Source organism: Stegostoma tigrinum, chromosome 31 (assembly GCF_030684315.1).
Source record: "Stegostoma tigrinum isolate sSteTig4 chromosome 31, sSteTig4.hap1, whole genome shotgun sequence".
NCBI lineage: Eukaryota > Metazoa > Chordata > Chondrichthyes > Orectolobiformes > Stegostomatidae > Stegostoma > Stegostoma tigrinum.
The window spans coordinates 38,130,388-38,152,974 of NC_081384.1; the positions used below are offsets into that span (position 1 = coordinate 38,130,388).

The 22,587-nt window shown below is 43.3% G+C and overlaps 1 protein-coding gene across 1 annotated transcript in view; it reads right to left on the reverse strand.

The window, feature by feature from the left end:
* Positions 1–22,587, reverse strand: part of LOC125466463 (solute carrier family 15 member 2-like) — a 154,219-nt gene that overhangs the window by 64,628 nt on the left and 67,004 nt on the right. The window lies entirely within an intron of this gene.

Genomic DNA, 22,587 nt, shown 5'->3' on the forward strand with positions numbered 1-22,587 from the left:
GAAAAAGAAACATTACATGTTAGGACACCGCCAGATTGAGAAATTTAAAGTTTTTTTTTTAAATTCTTCCATTCCCTAAACATCCTCACGAAACTTCAGTTAGGAATTAAGTTACGTAGCAACAGAATTAAAATTAGGAATATGAAGTATTTCACCCAAAGGTTATTCAAACTGTGGAACAAAGGAACACCTATGGTCTGCTCACAAAAATGACCCGAGTTTCCAGTTGCCTGCCACTTCAACACATGCCCCTGTTCCCTGGCCAATATCTCTGTCTCAGGCTCGCTGCAGTACTCCAGTGAAAATCAGCATAAGCTGGAAGAACAGCATCTCATTTTCCACTTGGGGAACCTACAGCCTTCTAGACTCAATATTGAGTTTAGGGCTTGAACTCCAAACTGTCCCAGCCCCCACCCCCACACACTTGGCCTTGTGATAACATAGTCTGCTATGGCATACAACCGAGAGTTAGCCACAAACAGTCCCCATTAACAGCTATTCACCCTAACCAGATCATTATCCACTTCATTGCCTGTCCAACTGTTTCTCTCTCTTTGGGCTCTATCCCCACCTATCATTTACACCTTAACCTGTCCCACCACCCTATCTTCTGCATAAAAACCAACGCTTTCCTAGCTACCATCAGCTCTGAGGAAGGGTCACTGGGCCCGAAATGTTAACTCTGATTTCTCTTCACAAATGCTGCCAGACCTGCTGAGTTTTTCCAGAAATTTCTTTCTTTGTTTCCTCCACCTTTTCCCAGCTGAACTGTTCTCCTTAATACCTTGCTAACTTCAATAACACAACCCTTTAAATTCCTAATTTCCAGGAATACAACCCCAGCCTTCAGGAGTATGTGGGAATGTGGGGTCATCAGATCAGCTATGACCTGAGTGAATGGCAGTGTAAGCTTAAGTTCAGTGGCCTACACAGCACCTAACTCATATGTTCACATGTTGTGTAACGTCACTTCAGAATTAAACCCTTGTATCCAGGTTGTTTTCAGATAAATCCAGACTGTACTCTCTCATAAGCTAACAGATCCTTCCTTGGCTATGTTGCCTAGAAATGCACAGAGTACTCCTATGTACCTACTGAGTCTTGGGTCTAGCCAGGGTTTTGGATAGCTGAATATAGGAAGTGCTAAATGACAGGTGGCCAAGATCCATACAGTTCATTTTGTCCCATGCTGATAATTATTGACTAATTCTAGTAATCAGTCCCTAGCAATGAGCCCATAACAGAGGCAGACAAGAGGGCCGCATAAGCCCCAGTGCTGGAGGGGTTTGTAAATTTCAAAAACACCTGTTCCTCTCAAGTATTTTACATTTATCATATGTCACATTCTAAATTACTCAGATATCCCAACATGGTCCTCCTAAAAGATATCTTTGTACACTGCAGTTGAACAAATTAATGCTAATTGCTGCCTCCATCTCCTTGGGCAACACACCCCACTTACTCAACAAAATATTATATTCACAGATTAATTATGAAATCCCCTTCATCCCTTCAAGTGCAGGCCATTTGCTTTGTTTCCACTGTTCCAGACAAGGTGAAATGGCTTTTCATGGTCCACAATTTGCAGGATTTCAGAAACAGTCACTGTACCATCTGTCAGCCTCGCCCTTTCCAGTGAGAAAGAGTTTAGTTTACATAATTGCACCTCATAATCCAAACCCTGTAACCCCTCAATCATTCCTGTTGCTTTCTTCAGTATCATTTCTATAACTGACCAGTTATAGCTGGAAGTCTGCTTGAAATACATCTCAATATGTAGGCAGAAGTTCAGTTGGTGTCCTATTCAAAAGGTACTTGTCCTGATGGTGCGGCAATCCCTCCATACTGAATTGGTGCGTAAACTCAAATGTTATATTCAAGTCTATGAAGGACGGCTTGAGCCCAGAAGCTTTAAATAATTTTATTGCATTCGCTCTGTAAACCAAGAGTGGTGATGCCACAAAAACTGCCTTGCCAAGTGTTAAAATTATTCATACAGACTTCCAAAACGCCCTAGATTCTAGAATGGCACTGTGGACTCTACTATTACGCAAGCCTTGATTACGCACTTGGACAATCAGTGTATTATTAGACAGAGTCAAAATGATTTTACAGAAGGCAAATTGTGCTTTACAAATTCCTCAGAGTATACTCTGAAGAATTTATAAAACACAATTTCCCTTCTGTAAAATCCTTTTGACTCTGTCTAATTTACTATGATTTTCTAAATGCATAATTGAGGTTTGCTTAATAGTAGACTCCACTGGGACCATTCTAGAATCTAGGAAGTTTTGGAAGTCTGTATGAATCATTATATCGCCATGCCAAGACACAGCATCATCAGTCACAGTTCACAGTCTGAATGCAACAAAATTGGTTAAAGGGTTGTCTGCCTCTAGATATTTGAATACAAAATGTAAGTTGACACAGTGTAGTGCTGAGGGGAATGTTACACTGTCAGGAGAGCCATATTTCAGCAAGGTCATTAAAATGAGGTCAGCCTACCTGCTCAGATGGATTTCAAACAGAAGATGACAGAGCTACAATACGGAGTATTTGCATAGCCCCAGAGAATTGCTCCCTCGCGTGAGAGGCATAACAGGTGGTGAGTTTAACCTGAGTTAGCTGGCCAATTGATCTGCAGAGCAAACTGATGACAACAGCATGGGTTCAAATCTCACACTAACTGAGGTTACCATGAAGGTAGCCTCCCGTCTCAACAGTTACAAGTAGTCAACTATTGAAAGGATACAGAAGAAGCCAGGACCTTAGAGTTCTAATAGAGGTAGCTGCAGGGTCTGTCCATCAAAACGGTGCTTGACAGCATATCTTTCCAATGTGACATCTATGACCTGAATTGGATGTGCAACTCTGGAGCAAGTTGCATTCAAACATAGGCACTCATTTAAGATAACAAGGTGTAGAGCTGGATGAACTCAGCAGGCCAAGCAGCATCAGAGGAGCAGGAAAGCTGGCATTTCGAGTCTAGACCCTTCTTCATAGGCATTCATTCAGCTTTTTTTTTAAAAAGGAGATATCATTAACCAAAGTTTCACTGTAACCTCAACTGCAGATAAGTTGAGCAGCCCAGGTCTTTTCCTTAGGGTGAGAGAGTTCAAAACTAAGGGGCAAGTTTTTGAGGTGAGAAGAGAAAGATTTAAAAAGAACATGAGGGGCAACTATTTTTACAACAGTGTGTGGAATGAACTGCCAGAGGAAGTGGTAGAGTGCAATTTCAAAATGTGCAATTATTGAATTATTCTGGCTCTTATACAGCCAGAATTTTGCCATCAGATTAGCATGCAGAACTGATGAACCAAATAAGAAGTAGAAATAAAAGGCATTTTCGAGTTGGCCGGATGTAATTAGTCAAATGTCATGACCAAACCAGGGGCCTCAGCTATTTACAATCTCATCAATTAGTTTCCATTTCTGAGAAGGGTCCTGACCTGAAACATTAACTTTCCTGCTCCTTTGATGCTGCCTGCCCTGCTGTGCACCTCTAGCTCCACACTGTGTTATCTCTGACTCCAACATTGGCAGTTCTTACTATCTCAAATAGTTTGGTAGTTGTTTTTGATGAATGTGGACATGATGGGCTGAAGGGTCTTCTTCTGTGCTGTAGAACTTAATGACTCTACATTAGAGGTTAGATCACACACCCAGAAAATGCTTTTAAATTTGCTGATGATACAAAGCTGGGTGAGCCATGAAGGAGGACACAGAAAGACTGCCAAGAGATATAGACAGGTTAAGTGATTGGGCAATGAGGTAGCAGATGGAAACAATATAGGCAAATATGAGGTTATCCACTTTGCTAGTAGGAAAGGGTCTGTTTCCATGTTGTATGACTCTATGACTCGATGAGGGGATCGCCCTATGATGAGGGCTGAGTGAATTGGACCTGAATTCTGTGGAGATTAGAAAAATGAGAGGTCATCTCATTGAAGCATATGAAATTCTGAAGGGATTTGACAGGGGAGCCACTGACAGGTTATTTCCCTTAGCCAGGAAGAGCAGGGCTAGGGCATAGTCTCAATAATTTAGGGCTAAGATAAGGAAAATATTCCATTGAACTGTGGTAGTTGTGCTGTTGAGTACGTTTAAAATTCTGATAGATTTACTGAGAAGCCGAACATCTGTCTAAGGACAAGTCGGTGGTTGAGAATGTAAAGGCAGAAGATCATAGAACATAGAACAATACAGCGCAGTACAAGCCTTCAGCCCTCGATGTTGCGCCGACCTGTGAAACCAAACTGAAGCCCATCTGACCTACACTATTCCTTTATTATCCATATGTTTATCCAATGATCATTTAAATGGACCATCAGCCTTGATGGTATTGCCTGCTCCTATTCCTGATGTTCCTTGAGGAAGGAGAACAAAGCTGTACTTCAGCTGTGACCTCAACAAGGCTTGTACAATTATAGTAAACTTCCTGACTCATTTACTGCAATTCTTTTTTAATAAATGCTGCTGTAGTATGGCTGATCTGTTCTCCCTCAGCAAGGGCAAGCTACGTACAGAACATTATGTCATCAATTTTACCCTACATCGCATGTGAGGTAGCAAAGTATTGGCCAGGCTGGCAGTGAGTGTATGAGGAAAATCTGCCCCGAATCGAACTGCCTCAGTGAGGGTGTAACTCAGTAACTCACTGACAGAATGCAGTCCATTTATATTACTCTACTCCTCTCCCACATTCATCCCACATACAGTGTACTTGCCAATCTCAGTCTTACTGCTTCAGTACAGCTGGACTATTTAACAGCGGGGGCTCATACCCCACCTTGCTCCCTTCCTCACCCATTGTCCTCACGTTGTTTGCCAATGTCATGAACAACTATCACTGGACATTAGATAACAAAGTGAGGAGCTGGATGAACACAGCAGGCCAAGCAGCATCTCAGGAGCACAAAAGCTGACGTTTCAGGCCTAGACCCTTCATCAGAGACCTCTCTGATGAAGGGTCTAGGCCCGAAATGTCAGCTTTTGTGCTCCTGAGATGCTGCTTGGCCTGCTGTGTTCATCCAGCTCCACACTTTGTTACCTTGGATTCTCCAGCATCTGCAGTTCCCATTATCACTATCACTGGACATTAATCTGGAGCAGCACCTTGAACTGATATTACCATCTCCCATATCATGCCTTTCCAAGGCATCTCATTCCCTTCCTGCCAACCCTTCCCTTCACCAATAAGAGTCACTGCCCTCTTCAATGATGGAGGAGAGCACTCAAGCAATGAAGACGGAGACAGCAACAAGAACCAAAGTGACCCATCTCGAATTGTTGAATTGTCTGGTGTTGGCAACAGAGGCTTTTCTCAAAAGCTCTGACTGCCCTCTACTGCTCGGGACATTGAATTACAGCTTCAGATGGTAACTCAGGACAGGGCTGTACACTCACTAAGAACAATCACTTGCATTTAATAGAGTAAAATGTTCCAAGTTCCTAGAGGGGAGTGTTAAACATGGCAGTTCCAGGCAGTGGATTGTCCATGGACTTCAAACCCACCTGTAATTTCCACAGCCTGGGTGAGTTTGTTTTTCACATCTGTAGAGTTTGCAAGAGGTTACAACCTCTATTCTACAACATGAAGGGGCTGCTCCTCAGTTTCCAGCTGCACTTTAATCTCACATTCGTGATCTTTTGTTATGTAGTGTGATGAGGACAGGAAATATTAGGAGTCTCCACATTGCTCGTTGCTTCACATTGATCAACAGATCCAGAAGATGGAGTTACTCAGCCCGACTGTCCACTTATCCCTCACAGCTACATCCACAGCAGGATTTCAGGGAGACGTTTGCAGTGTGTCTGTTTCTCCTGCCACATCTGGTGGATCTCAAGAGATCTGGAGTCCGTCATCAAGCCTGAGAATGTCACTTTAATCTGATCGGCAAAAATGCCTGAAAGTTGTGGGGTATTTTTTTGTTTCAGTATCAGTGGTCCCTCTTTCTGAAGGGGAATTTCACATTTCACAAAGGTTTGTGTGACTGGACGCTATTACAAGCATAGGAAGGGGAGAGGCTATGGATGTATTCGGAAATTAGGATAAGGTCACAAAGTTGACACGTTGCTCAGTCAGGAACCAAATGCAAGCTGCAGGACATTATTATGTATGTCATGAAATCAGATTGGAACCCTGAATGGACATTTTTAATGTTTCATTCTGAACCTGTGTGCTTTAAAGCAGACTGCTACAGACCGGAAACAAGACTGCACGTGTAAATTTGGTGCTGTCTCGCAAAGTCCTGTGTGGGGTCCAAAAAATATTCACTTGGAAAGTGTCAGGGAAATAGAGGGAGAGGGTGAGAGGGGGTGAGATAATGAAAGATTTCACTATACGTAGGAGTGGCCCTACATGGCTATGCAAGGTGACCTGTACCTGAACACACTAATCAGGCCCATGCCTGCATACAAGATGGCAGACAAAAACTAAGTGAAACGAAGCAACCTGCTCACACAGAGAAATACAATGGTTCCTTTGAACAGAACTGCTGGAGGCTCAGTAAAACAACTCTGTATATTCCCATCCGAGGCAGTTCTGATAAAAGGATGTGTTAGGACAGGTAAGTGACCAATTCCAGCTTTGTTAATGAGAGGATGAATATCCCAGTAAATGAATAATATCAGGTCCGAGATTATGTCCTTAAGCAGTTGCAAGGATGACAGCTAAAGTAATTTAGTAAATAGTTGCCTCTTTGAAACTACCAGCAATATTAAACAGTTTTTAGCTAAAAATGCTGTAATCATAGAAGCTGGTTTCAATACATAACCAGGATATAATACAAGTCTTAAAAAATCATTCAAGCTTAGATGTAAAAGACTAACTAGCCTCAGGAGATGCCTTCTCTTTTGCCCTGCACAAGATAGATTGATCACAAACTGTAAATGACAAAATGTTGACAATAGAGGTAGCTGTATCACATTACACTTATCATTAACTGTAAACAGAAGTTAACGTTATAGCAATCAGTTAAAACCAACTGACTTTTTATTTTTACAGTATGTAATTGGGGCAGTAGGAAACTAAAAGGAGTAACTGAATGTGATAAAAGACAGCACCAAAACACAATGGGTAATAGAATTCGTGCTGCCCTTACAGATAAACAAGCCTGAGAAAGACCTGAAGGAGTATAGCCATTAAACTTTTGGAATGTCAATGAATAGGATGCATGGGGAGATCCCAAGGCCTAATGATTACAATGTCTGGTTAATACCATAAGATCACGGCAACATGGGCCTGTCCATGGAAGTGTCCATCACTGATTAGGTGTCCCACAGGATGATGGTTTGGATTGGGGGGGGAAGGACAGTAATTATTATGTATTTGATTACTGTTACACAGATTTGTAAAAATGCTGTATTTCCTTGTAAAAGCAGAGGGTGTGTCATTGATTTATCCTCCGAAGCCATATCCGGGGGAAGATCCTTCAGCTTTCTTCCTGCACAAACCAGTTTCTGCTTGCATAAACATCTTCCACTTGCCTGAATCCTGCCTGCCTCTTGTGTCTTTGTCTCATGTTGGGAAAAGCACACCTACACTATTTTACTCCTCTCAGCAAAAAGCTACCTCTTGCAGTCATTTTTGCATTTTATCCCTCCAGGATTACACCAAAAAGTGATTTAAAACTAACTACAACTCTGGGCTGGATGCATTAATCAGAGGATGTGTGTTAATTACTGGAGGTGTGGTAGTGAATTGAAGTTTTTGGGTCATAGCCAGGGTTCAAGCATGGGTGTACTGTCAAGGTCACAGTTCAAGAATCACCCACCCACCAGTCACACCTACTTTACAGGTAAATGGATTCTCAAATTCGGTGTGCTAGAAGCTAGATAGCTAACACGACAGACAATAGGAACAGGGCGACAGCAGGACCCTCTCATTCTGAGAGCTGTCAACCAGCCATTGTGAAAAAGAAACAAGACAAAAGAATTTCAATTATGTTGCTAATGCCAAAAATCCCAAAATCAACTAACCAACTATCGATGTTCCTCTCTCTGCTCTTCATAGCAATTCACAGAAACTGAGAGATAACAAGAACTGCAGATGCTGGAGTCAGAGATAACGCAGTGTGGAGCTAACCTCACCATCCCCAACACCTTTCCCTGCAACCGCAGGGTGACACCTACCCGTACACCTTACCCTCACCTCTATTCAAAGCCCAAAGCAAACCTTTCATATTAGACAGAGATTCACCTGTTCATCTGCCAACGTGGTCAACCATATCCACTGCTCCAGATGTGGCCTCCTCTACACTGGTGAGACCAAGCGTACAGCGTCCATGCTCTGTACACGCCAAATGACAACACCTTCTGGTTGCTGACCATCTTAGCTTACCCTCCCTCTCTCTGGGTGATATGTCCATCCTGGGTCGCCTCCAGTGTCACATCTACCCACAAACTGAAGGAGCAGCACCTCATATTCTGCCTCGGAAGCCTACAACCCAATGGCCTTAACATGGAATTCACCAGTTTTAAAATCTCCCTCTCCCGGCCTCGTCCCATGTCCAACCCTCCCTTTCATCCCCACCTCCTTGACCTGACACAAACTGCCCATCTTCTCTCCCACCTTTCTGTTGCTCCTACCCCACTGACCAATCCCCACCACTACCTACCTGCACTCACCTATCGCCATCCCAAGTATCTTGCCCAGCCCCACCCCTCCTCAATCTATATATTTCCCAGCTCCCTTCCCCCTCCCCATTTCTGAAGAAGGGTCCCATCCCAAAACGTCAGCTTTCTTGCTCCTCTAATGCTGCCTGGCCTGCTGTGTTCCTCCAGCTCCATACTGTGTTGTCAAAGAAACTGATCCATTTCTCTTTTAACTGTTATCCTTTTTGGACTCACTCCTCATTTCTAATCCCTGAATGTGTGTTACAGTATTATTTCCTCTCAAATTTAGTAACTGATAGACTTGCATTTTTCTTAACTCAAGGAAGCCTGGTTATTTGTCGCCTTTAATGGATGCCCTAGACACCACCATCACCATTCATGGATATGTCCTGTCCCACCCGCAGGATAGGCCCAGCAAAGATGGTGGCACAGTGGTATTCAATTGGGATGGAGTTATCCTGGGAGTCCTCAACATTAACTCTGGACCTCACAAAGTCTCGTGGCTTCAGGTTAAACATGAGCAAGGAAACCCCCAGCTGATTACCATGTACTATCAGTTCTCTCAGCTGATGAATCAGCACTCCTCAATGTTGAACAACACTTGGAGGAAGCACAGAGGGTGGCAAGGGTGAAAAACGTACTCTGGGGTGGGGATTTCAACATCCACCACTAAGCGAGGGTCTACTGATCAAGTAGATCAGATCTAAAGGACATAGCTGCTAGACTAGGTCTGCAGTAAGTGGTGAGGGAACCAACAAGAGGAAAAACATGCTTGCCCTCATCTTTACCAATTTACCAATTACAGATGCATCTGTCCACAACAGTATCAGTAATAGTGACCACCACCCAGTCCTTGTGGAGATGAAGTCCGTTTAGAATACATTCTATCATGTTGTGTGGCATTATCAATGTTCTAAATGGAACAGACTGTGAATAGTTCTAGCAACTTAAGATTTGGCATCCACGAGGCTTTTTAGGCCACCAGAGCAGCAGAATTGTACACCAGCAAAATCTGCAACCTCATGGCCCAGCAATATCCCCATTTAACCATTATCGCCAAGCCAGGGGATCAACCCTGGTTCAATGGAGAGTGCTGGAGGACATGCCACAAGCTGCTCCAAGGATACCTACAGTGTATGTGGCAGCCTGGTGAAGACACTAAACAGGACTACTTGCACACCAAACAGCATAAGGAGCAAGTGATAGACAGAGCTAAGCAATCCGACAACCAATGGATCACATCTAAGTTCTGAGCTCCTGCCACTTCCAACCATAAATGGTGGTAGACAATTAAACAAGTGAATAAAAGTAAAATTTTAGTCTGGAAGAAGGGTATCCTCTGTAAATTAACCTTGTTACAATCACTTGAGGGATTGTCTTTCCTCACACAGTAGCTTGAGTTTGGTATATCCGTCTGGAAGAGTAATAACTTGGGGAATCTCACCATGGGTATAGTTGCAACTCCTGATTGCAAACAAAAGGGGAGAATGGTGGAAGCCCATGATGGATGGCTTTGGGGAGTTATTGCCTCATTACATGTTACTGAAAAGATGGATATGTTGCTGCAACTTTTCACCATTTGCACATACACAAGAATTCCAAAGTTTAAATGACCACAGCAACTCATACTGTAGGAGGAGACGCTGCTGAATGTTTGGGCACTTTTGCTCAGATTGGATCAGACATTGTCAAGAGCAAGCAATTCCATCCCTAGTAGCTGCCAATGATCAGAGGTCAAAGGTTATGCATGCTCACAGTGTCATTGGGAGCTCATGACTACTGCCAGTAATGTCCTCACATGAATCACCAGATCACCACGGATCACCAGAACTTCTGGGTCACAGATGAATTATAGCAGGAGAAGGATTGCGAGTCACAGGGAAATTAATTCTCCACTTCCTGATGACAGGTTCCTTCATCATGTACTGGGCATGTCCCCATTCTTCCTTCTCGGACTCCCTGAATAGTAAGATCCCCACCCCACTACTGAATGAATACCATTGGCAGAAGAATGGGGCCCTTAAAAGGGCATTTATGCCTTCTTAAGAGGCACAGTTGTTGGCAAGTTGAAAAGACTGACCATGAGCCCTCTCACGACAGCCTTAATGACAGCAGGGTCAAGAAGAGAGTTCCTACCTGGCACCTCACGCCCCAATTAATTCCCCTCTTCCAACAAACCTGTCTCATGGGAGAACATTAAATTCCACCACTTGTTGCCACTCCATATATTTCGTTAGGATGGTACTGGTGTTTAACTAATGACCTCTTGAGCAATTGTATCAACAAATAGTTGGTGGAATTGGGGTTAGGGTTTTAATTATTCCTGATTAAACTCAAAAGCAACCAAGGCCATCCTCATTCCTTCGCGACATTTAGGGAGACATGGTCAGAAAGGATCCCAGTTCACCTCAGGAGAACAGTGAAACTGGGTTAAATTTTAACTCTTGGACAAGAATGAGGTCCAGTAAGAGACGGGTAAACCCAGAACTGCTCTGCCCAATACTTATAAATCATAGACCAACTCCCTGACTAAAATGGCAGGGACAGTTGGCAGGAATTGGGCAATAGGAGACCTTAGTTGAGGAGCAGAGCCCCATTTTAAAAGAATGGGGCAGTAGTGAAAGGCAGGAGTAAAGACTGGGGAGGCCCACTCTTTCTTTATGGGGCCTGGAGGAGTGTTCCGCCTCTCCCTGAATATTAAGAAAATGAAGTTGAGTAAAGTTACCTCAATGAAGGTCATCTAACATTAGCTCCTGTTCCCTCTAGGTTTATCACAATGGGGACGTCCTGAGAACTTTCTGGGGATAATATTTCAGTCAGGGTTTGATCCACATATTTAAATAACACCCCAGAGTCTCTAAGGTGACTGCCTGTCGTAAATCTCCAGCTGTTTGATCTCCTACCTCACCATTTTTCTTCTACTGGGCAGGAAAGGAGATTACACCTTCTCTACACCCCAGTTGCTCTGTTATGAGTCCAGCTTTCGTTGGTTAGTCATCGGTTAATTGCCCATCACATATACACTTTTGTTCTCATTGTGGTTATTTTCTGCTTTGACTCAAGATGCAAAAATAGCCAATCACATTCTACAGAATGTCAGTACATGGTTAATCATGTTAATCAAGAAGACTGATGTTTGTTAACAACTATACCACATTCTACTGTGGCACCGGCTTCTTGTATGAAAGATCCACCCCCACAGCTCATCTTGGTGAAAGAGGCATATCATAGAATCCCTTCAATGTGGAAGCAAGCTATTCAGTCCATTGAGTCCACACCAACCCTCCAAACAGCGTCCTACCCAGACTTAACCCCTTATCCCATCCCTATAACCCTGCATTTCCCATGGCTAATCAATCTAGACTGCACATCCCTCGACACTACAGGGAAAAATAACATGGCTAATTCAGCCTAACCTGCACATCTTTGGACTGTGGGAGGAAACCAGAGCACCCAGATGAATGCCACGCAGACGCAGTGAGAACGTATAAACTCCACACGGATGGTTGCATGAGGACGGAATTGAACCTGGCCCCCTCATGCTGTGAGGCAGTAATGCTGACCACTGAGCCACTGTGCTGCCCTGGAAGCTTTACAGCTACCATCTCTTTTCCTGATTGGAATCTACAGAGCTTGTATGGTTAAGAGTGGTAGTTCTATCAAGAAGACGCTGTTTTTTTTCAACAAATGTAGTTTATTGGACAATAACTCGGTACAGGTTACATCGGTATGACAGACATTGTTACTGAGACTATGCGGGAGAGCTTGATGTTAGGTCTTACTCCTTTCAATTTAAAATGTGCCTGAATCTTCATGCTGCAACTGTACAAAACACTAGTGCAGCCTCATTTGGAGTATTGTGTGCAGGAGGATGATGACATCAGCTTGTACGAGAGGGCATAGCTACAAATTGAGGGGTGATAGGTTGAAGACAGATGTCAGAGACATGTTCTTTACTCAGAGAGTGGTAAGGGCGTGGAACGCCCTGCCTGCCAATGTAGTGAACTCAGCCACATTAGGGGCATTTAAACAGCCCTTGGATAAGCATTTGGATGATGATGGGACAGTGTAGGGGGATAGGCTTAGATTAGTTCACAGGCCGGTGCAAAATCGAGGGCCGAAGGGCCTGTTCTGCGCTGTATTGTTCTATGCTCTATGTTCTATATTCTATGTATGACATCATCATATTGGATGGAGCTTGATGCACTGCTCAGCATTAACTCTTTCATACACTTACACCACACGATTGAGAAATATAATCCTCAGCCCCCAGATTTCTGCTGATGTGGGACACCAAAAGACTTGAAAACAAGTAAGGCCAGATTGAGAGATCAGCAGCAATCACTATAACTGCTTTTATACGTGTTCTTTTACTTCCTGTGAAGTAACTCTAGTCTCCCTCCATTACTCAAGTTCGAGCGCAGTGGTATTCCCAACAGAGTGAGACTCAAAAATCCAGCCTCACATTTTATTATACTTTGGGAGAGTTTGCTTGTTGCATTGCAAGGAGTGAATCTTCACCTTGCTCTTTATAAGGAAACTGTTGGGGATTGAGATGGGACCTGGCCAGAGGCAGGCTGGAAGCACAGGCTCGCCAAGCCAGGACTGATATTAGTGTGAGATTCAATGCATGAGTGAAGGTAGAGATAGGGGCAGTCCCAGTTTTCACAATGACATGTGTGGTCCTCATTTGTTGAATCCAAGCTGTCTGACCACTCCTATCCCATGCAAAGTGATTTCCTGAGCTGATCTGAGGACACAGGAATACTCTTGAGCTGATTTAATATTGATACATGAGAGAATTACATTCATGACCTTGTGAATTTCCTGAACCATCCCAACTAATGCCCTAAGGAAATGAATAACCAGTATTGGATAACTTTCTGTAGCATTTTGCAATGACTCAGAATACAACTTAACAACCTAGCAAACATTCCAGTAAACATCTCAACCTATTATATCAAGCAACATGACAACATTGTGAATCCTAGAGCATCTGAATGCCTCCAACTGTGCTCATGATCTGGAATCCCCTAGACCTTTAAGCTTAACTGGTACAGTATACAATAATTATTCAACTGTGCAACTGGGAGACCCATTCAGTTAATGGCAGAGTTTGTGGGTTCAAACCCACTCCAGCCCTTTAAGTGTATTTTCCAGGTTCCAGGATCAATGCAGTCCAGAGGAAGTGTTCCATTCACCAAGGTGCCACCTTTCAGGTGACATGTGAGATAGGACTTAGGAAGTGAAGTAGGGCATTTGGCCCTTCAAGCCCACACCACATTCTATAAGATCATAGCTGATCTGATTGTGATTATAGCTACATTTTCCTGTAATCTTTCCACCTGCCTGTTCCTGTTATCCCTTATTCCATTGACTGTCAAAATCTACTTAAGCCAACCTTGAATGAATTCAAAAACTCAGTATCCACTACTCTCTGAGGAAGAAAATTCCATAGTCTTACGAAATAAAAACTGAAAGAACTGTGGATGCTGTAAATCAGGAACAAAAACAAAGTTGCTGGAAAAGCTCAGCAGGTCTGGCACGACCACCCTCCTCTGCCTGGCCAAGCTTGTCCTCACCATCAACAACTTCTATTTCAACTCCTCTCATTTTCTTCAGGTAAGAGGGGTTGCCATGTATACCCGCATGGGCTCGAGTTATGCCTGTCTCTTCGTGGGGTACATGGAACATTCCTTATTCCAGTCATATTCTGGCCCCCACCCACAACTCTTCCTCCAACACATCAATATCATCGATGCTGCTTTCCTCTCTTGTCCAGAATTGGAAAACTTCATCAATTTGGCCTTCAATTTCCACCCTTACTTCAGTTTCACCTGTTCTATCTCTGACTCCTTCCTTCTCATCCTCTACATTTCTGTTTCCATTTCTGGGGAAACCCTGAGCAATGATATCCACTATAAACCCACTGACTCCCACAGCAACCTGGACTATACACCCTCACACCCCACTTCCTGTAAAGGCTCCATCCCATTCTCTCAGTTCCTCCATTACGTATTTTCAGATGAGGCCAACTTTGACAAGGGAGCCTTCAAAATGCCCACCTTCGTCCCCAACTGACGAGTCCACAGCACCATTGTCGACAGGGCCCTCAACCAGGTCTGACTCATCTCTCACACCTCCAACCTCACCACTTCTCTTCCTTCCCCCAACAGTGAAAGGGTTCCCCTTGTCCTTGCCTAACATCCCACCAGCATCCCAATCCAAAAGATCATCAGACTCCATTTCCGCCACCTCCAGCAAGATGCCACCACCAGACACATATTCTCCTTCCCTCCCTTGTTTGTCTTCCATAGGGACGGTCCCAATGGGACACCCTGGTCCACACTTCCTTCACCCCCAGTCCCACAGCACCAACCCCCCACCACCCACAGCCCTACGGCACCTTCCCCTGTAACTGGCGAAGTGCAACACCTGCCCATTTATCTCCTCCCTCCCCAGTATCCAAGGTCCCAAACATACCTTCCGGCTGAAGCAACACTTCACCTGCACTTCCCAGAATCTAGTCGACTGCATCCACAGCTCACAATGTGGTCTCCTTTACATTGGGGAAACAAAGCGTAGACTTGGCGACTGCTTCACAGAACATCCACGTTCTGCTCGCATAAGAGACCCTGAGCTATCTGTTCCCTACCACTTTAGCACACCACCCTACTCCCTGGCCACTACCTGTCTCTGGTTTACTGTAGTGTTCCAGCAAAGCCCAATACAAGCTGGAGGAACAAGACCTCATTTTCCGCATGGGGACCCTGCAGCTCTCTGGACTCAATACTGAGTTCAATAACTTTACGGCCTAAACTCTCCCATGTCCCAGACCGCTAGCCCACACACCAGGCCTTGTTATCATATAGCCTGCCATCACACACCCCCTGTTGTTAGTCACTAACAGTCCCCTTTAACAACTATTCACCTTCTCAGCCTTATCGTTAGTAACTCTTTGTCTGTCCAACTGTTCTTCTCTTTTTAGGCTCTTTCCTATTGTTTACTCCCTACCCCATCCCACTCCCTATTTTCTGCATATAAATTGACATTTTCCAAGTCACCATTAGTCCTGAAGAAGGTCATGCGACCTGAAATGTTAACTCTGATCTTGTCTTCTCAGATGCTGCCAGATCTGCTGAGCCTTCCCAGCAACTTTGTTTTTGTTCCATAGTCATTCTAACCTCTGAGCAAGAACATTCCATAGTCTAATCACCATCAGAGAAAAGAAATTTTTCTCTTCTCCATCTTAAAAGGGAGGCATTTTATTCTTAAACTGTGTCCTCTAGTTTTAGTCTCCACCAAGAGTGGGCGGCACAGTGGCTCAGTGGTTAGCACTGCAGACTCACAGCGCCAGGGACCCGGGTTCGATTCCAGCCTCGGATCACTGTCTGTGCGGAGTTTGCCCATTCTTCCCGTGTCTGTGTGGGTTTCCTCCGGGTGCTCCGGTTTCCTCCCACAATCCAAAGATGTGCAGGCTAGGTGGATTGGCCATGCCAAATTGCCCGTAGTGTTCAGGAGTGTGCGGGTTTTCGGGGGATGGGTCTGGGTGGGATGCTGCAATGGGAGGTTTGGGCTTGTTGGGCTGAAGGGCCTGTTTCCACACTGTAGGGAATCTGATCAAGAGGAAAGATCGTCCTGGTAATCACCCTGTCACATCTGCTCAAGATTGTATCTGTTTCGATAACATCACCTCTCATTCTTCTAAATGAGCCAGACTTAAATCATCGCACAACACTATGTAAAGAAAAACACATCCTGACCAGCATTTATCTAACACCAAAATTATTACCAGATCACCCAGCTATTCATTGTATTGCTGTCTGTGGTGTTATGGTTCATTAAAATTATCTGTGGTTTTTCCGGACAGCATTCTTGCTCCACAAAGATGTATTGATGGTGTGAAAGGTATTTTTATTACGTTACATTTACATCTGCTTTTGCATAGCTCATTCAATTAATTGGTTTAAAATCTTCTGAATACCATCAATTACCATGGAACGGCCCACCACGCAACCCAATGCCATCAATAAATCTTATAATGTGGAGATGCTGGTGTCGGACTGGGGTGGAAAAAGTTAAAAGTCACACAACACCAGGTTCCAGTCCGACAGGTTTATTTGAAATCATAAGCTTAGGAGTGCTGCTCCTTCATCAGTTCACATGACAAAGGAGCTGCACTCCAAAAGCTTGCCATTTCAAATAAACCAGTTGGGTTATAATCTGGTGTCATGTGACTTCTGACAAATTTTATAATACGTTATTAATATTCTCCCACTGGTCATTATCCTCCAATCCTTCCCAAGACAGCTTTGTTGATGTACCAAATAAAAACTGAAAGAGCTACGGATGTTATAAATCAGAAACAAAAACAGAAGTTGCTGGAAAAGCTCAGCAGGTCTGGCAGCATCAGTGGAGAGAAATCAGAGTTAACGTTTCAGGTCCGGTGACCCTTCCTTAGTGCTGAACTTTTCCAGCAACTTCTGTTTTTGTTGTTGTTGATATACCCTTGTTTCCATTTTATTAAAATCTCACACCCTGAACTAGTGAGATAATAAAGTGTGGAGCTGGATGAACACAGCAGGCCAAGCAACATCTTAGGAGCACAAAAGCTGACGTTTCAGGCCTAGACCCTTCATCCAGCTCTACATCTTGTTATCTCAGATTCTCCAGCATCTGCAGTTCCCATTATCTCTCCTGAACTAGTAAGTTTGATTTTATACAGAAAGGGAACAGAGTTGATGCTTCAGATTGATTGCTTAATGTTGACTCTCTCCACAGACAGTTAGACAGGCTGAGCATTTCCAACATGTGCTGTGCTTATTTCAGATTTCCAACATCCACAGTTATTTTAATTTTGTTGTAAGTTTTGATATTTGTTTCTGAGCCATGAGGATCAGAAGTATTCCTCAAAATTTTTCTGAAGAAAGGTCCTGACCCGAAACATCAACTTTCCTACTCCTCTGATGCTTCCTGGCCTGTTGTGTTCCTCCAGCTCTGCAATGTGTTTTCTCTGACACCAGCATCGACAGTTCTCACTATCTCTATGTTGCAGCTAACGTGTCTGATATTTGTTCTAACAAGGTTAACACTGAGGGCCAGAATATACATTAAGCTCAACCTATGGTACATAATGATGGTTTTAAATGGAGTTGGGCAGTGAGAACAGCTCTGGGCTTCAAGGGAGACAGATCCATCATCCAGGTCCCCTTATAGTCTTTGTAACAATGCCTATTATACCGATGTAAATTGTACCTGATTGCTACTGTACAATTAGCTACATCTTCTTTACAGTTCAGATTACGTTATGGTTTCTCTCAACCACACGAGGTGAAACAGACATCACGACCTAAAGGGACGATGGTGGCAACAAAATGACCTTCTCGCAACCAGCTATTTCATGCAAAATGGTTGAGCAATGGTGAGGATTTATCATATAACAACAGCTCATGACTATTCAGAGAATGCTGACACAAGGACAAAGATTGCAAGGCTCCTCAGCATTCATCTGAAGAACACAAGCACTTTGTTTATGATATTCAGTGGCCAGGTGCATGGGCTAGCTAACTCACCTTGGTGCTTAAAAATGTCATTGTAGTTTAAAACATGATGTGCTTTAGCTAAGAATGCTCAATAAGCTTCCATCCACTTTAAACATGGACTATCAGTGAGAGTGCCAGCACCTCTGGTATGACGCCTTAACAACATTTTCCCTAAAATACATCCTCGGATTTTTCCGTCCTGTTCTGTGCCCACAAATATTTAACTCATCACCATCTGCAATAATAAAAATAACAGCTGACTTTAAACTAAAATCTATTAAGGGACCCATTTGAAAATTCGCACCCATGTTTTCAAAACCTCCTATGCTTTATCTCTTTATCTCTGTAATATTCAGCCTTACAACACTCCAAGATATATGTGAGCCTCCAATATTGACCTCTCGATTTCTGTCACATAGTCATTGTCGGCTGTCCTTCCTTCCTTACACTCAGTCTCTGATGGAGCAGAGATTAATGGAAGCAGACAACTCTCCTTGTTAATTAATAAAGTGTGAAGCTGGATGAACACAGCAGGCCAAGCAGCATCTCAGGAGCACTTGGCCTGCTGTGTTCATCCAGCTTCACACTTTGTTATCTTGGATTCTCCAGCATCTGCAGTTCCCATTATCTCTTTCTTAATTCATGTTTTTTTCATTTGTCACCATAGGAATGAGGAGGCCAATGACTTCCTGGAAAACAAGTCTGAATGGAATAACACAAAGGAATCTCTCATTAGCGATGCCCAGTGGCAATACAGTGTAATGTCTACAAGCTGCAGTGCAGGAACACATTGATGTGCCTATGAAACAAGAGAGCTAGGGATTCAGGCACACAGTTCCAGGGCTGTGCTGTCACAGGGAGACAGGGTCAGAGCACTGAGTACAGGTGTTGGGACATCATGTTGTAGCTGTACAAGACGTCGGTGAGGCCACTTTTGGAGTACTGCATCCAGTTCCACTCACCCTCCTATTGGAAGGATGTTATTAAACTGGAAATGGTGCAAAAACAATTTATAAGAATGTTACAGAGGCTAGAGTGTTTGAGTTACAAGGCAAGGCTGGATAGGCCAGGACCTTTTCTTTCCCTGGAGTCTGTGAGGCTGAGGGGTGACCTTAAAGAGGTTTATAAAATCATGAGGGGCATGGATAAGGCGAAGAGCAAAGGCCTTTTCCTTAGGGTAGGGGAATCCAAAACTACAGACCAAAGCTTTAAGTTAAGAGGGGGAAGATTTAAGACCTGAGGCGCAACATTTTCACACAGAAGGTGATGCGTCTGTAGAACGAGCTGCCAGTGGAAGTGGTAGGGACCAGTAAAATTGCAACATTTAAAGCATATAGGGACAGTTATATGGATGGGAAATGTTTAGAGGGATATTAGCCAAATGAAGGCAAATGGACTTGTTCAGTTTCGGAAACCTGGTTGGCATGGATGGGTTGTGTTGAAGGGCCCGTAAGTCTCTGTAACTGTATGACTTTATGAATCCATGACAGCACTTTCTACACTTGTGGCCTCTACCGTATAGATGAACAAGGGCAGCAGATACATGCAAGCACCACAAGCTGTACATTTCACTCCAAGCCACCAATGATCCTGATTTGGTGCCATTCCTGTCAATATCTGGAACTCCCTTCCTACTGGTATTCAGAGCTCACATGCACCCCAAGGACTGCAGTAGCTCATGAAGGCAGCTTGCTGCCACATTCTCCAGAGAAAATAGGAATGAACAATAAATGCTGGTCTAGACAGCAGCCTTAACCCTTATCCCTCGAATAACCCTAACCCCAACCCTTATGCCTCGAATAACCCTAACCCCAACCCTAACCCTAACCCTCAACCCTCGAATAATCATAACCCTAACCCCTTATCCCTTGAATGAATCAAAAGAAAGATTAATAAAGCCATAAAGACTGTAAGCAAGTCACGAAAGATTAACATTGATCTCACTAAAAAGCACAACGTACTTTATGGTGTGTTCTTATACTCCTATGCCCTACTGATTTACCTTTCACCTTAAGATATATTTGTGCGATTTGTTGTCAAATAATAACCCTGCAATGCATGCTGAAACATTTTATCTTGCTCAAGGCACAATATAAATGCAAGAAATTATTATTGATTTATCCTCTTGTTTTTATTGCTTTTATTTCCGAGGGTACAGAGTCCATTCCCTGTCTTAGCTGTCCTGGCTAATGGTTTATCTAAATTCTGGTTGAGTGTAACTCATGCTCTGCAGTATACCATTCCTCTGTTATCAGAGATTAGCCTCACACAGCAGCCTACCCCATCGTAGCAAATTCGATTATGGAGCTGCATGCTTTCTCCAAAGTGTATTTGCTGCAACAAAATAGATCTGAAAGCAGTCAATTCAATGAACAAAATATAGAGCTGCACACCATGACCAGTACACCATTAACTATAAGATAAAAAGACAATAAGGCACAGGAGCAGAATGAGGCCATTCAGTGCATCAAATCTACTCCACTACTACATGATATCATGGCATAATCTTCCTCTTCACTTTTCTGCCTTTTCACTGTGATCCTTTATTCCAATACTGGTGGCAAATCTGTCCATCTCAACCCAAATGCATTTAAATGACCCATCCTCGACAGGCTTCTGCATTGAAGAATTCCACAAATTCATTGCCCTCCGAGAGAAGAAATTCCTCCTCTCTTCTGTCTTTATGGGCAATCCTTTACTTTGAGATGATGCATTCTTGGTTCTAGACTCTCCCTCAAGAGAACAACCTCTCCTTATCTATTCTGTCATGCCTCTAAGAATCTTGATGTTTCAATAAGGTATGCTTTCATTCTTCTAAACTTCACTGAATACATGCCCAACCTGCTCAGTTTCTCCTCATAAAGCAGTCCGTCCATATCCAGGTCAACCTAGTGAATTTTCTCTGGATTGCCTCCAGTCCCACAGCAGAAAAAATGTTCTCCTCCCCTCTGTCTTAAAAGGGAGACCTCGATTTACATCATTCCCTTAGCTGCCTCATAATTAGTATCTTGCCCCTCATCTTCCAATAATTTTCATTTTGTTACTATGTTATTTCTGATTATTACTATTGATTGTTATATTTTTATTACTGTTATTAATTTTGCGGGTTATTTTCCCAATTAGGCCCAAGGATGGTGGATTTTACCTGTATTATGTTTCTTTTCTATTAAAACAAGAGTTGTCCTCCCTGGAGCAAAGGAGGTTGAGGAGATATCTGAGGGGAGTTTAACGAGATTCTGACGGATTTGCATGAGAAAAAGCTGCTTCCATTTGCTAATGGTACTAAGTCAAGGGAACACAGGTTTAAATTTTTAGGCAAGAGAGGCGAGGGAAATTTGAGGAAGAACATCTTCACACAGTAAGTCGTAACGATTTAGAACTGGTTACCCAAAGACTGGAGGATGCAGAGATAATCAACAATTTCAAAAGGAAAGTCATACATCATCCTAACTAGAAAATATATCACCGTTCCTTCAGTGTATCTGGGTCAAAATCCCAGAACTCTCTTCCTAACAGGACTGTTGGCGTCCATACACTACAAGGACTGCAGTGGTTCAAGAAGGCAGCTCACTACCACCTTCTGAAAGGCAATTAAAGATGGGCAAAATATGTTGACGTAGGCAATGACACCCACATTCCCTTGAATGAATAATGAAAAAAAGCCCAAAGTTCAATATTGTCCAAATATTGCTGCATCTGGATTGGAGCTGTCTGAGGAATCCAAATTTGAGAGTGATCAGTCACCAGCAAACATCCCACTTTTGCATTATCACAGAGGGAAAGTCATTGATAAAGTAGCTGAAGATAGCTGGGCTAGGAAATTACCTCAGGGGCATCTGCAGCAGTGCCCGAAGGATGGGATAATTGACTTTCAAAAGCGATGATTAATTTCTTTGTATTAGGTATGACTTCAATTTTGCTCAGACTACTTGATGTCTCAGTCAGTTAAAAGCAATCAAGAGAAGTCACTCTCACCCTATTTCTTAAGTTTTGCTATTTTGTCCATTTTTGGATCAAGGCTAGGTGACCAGTGACCCTAAGTGAAACCCAGCCTGACTATGAGTGAGCATGTTATTGGTGAATCAATGTTGCTCGATACCACCAGCAAAACCACCTATCACTTTGCTGATGATTGAGAGTACTCTGATGGGAAAATAATTGATTGAGTTGGAGTTGACCTGTCTTTCGTTGACAGGACAAACCTGGACAATTTTCCATTTCTGCTGGGAAGCTGCCAGGGTTATAGCTGTACTGGAGCCACTTGGCGGGAGGTACAGCTAGTTCTGGAACACCTTAACAGTTCAGTACTACAGCCAGAATGTTGTCAAGGCCCACAGCCTTTACAATATCCAGTGCCTTCAGCTCTTTCTTGGCTTAACTCAAAATCAGTCAAATTGGCTGAAGATTAGCAGCTGCGAATTCTGACACC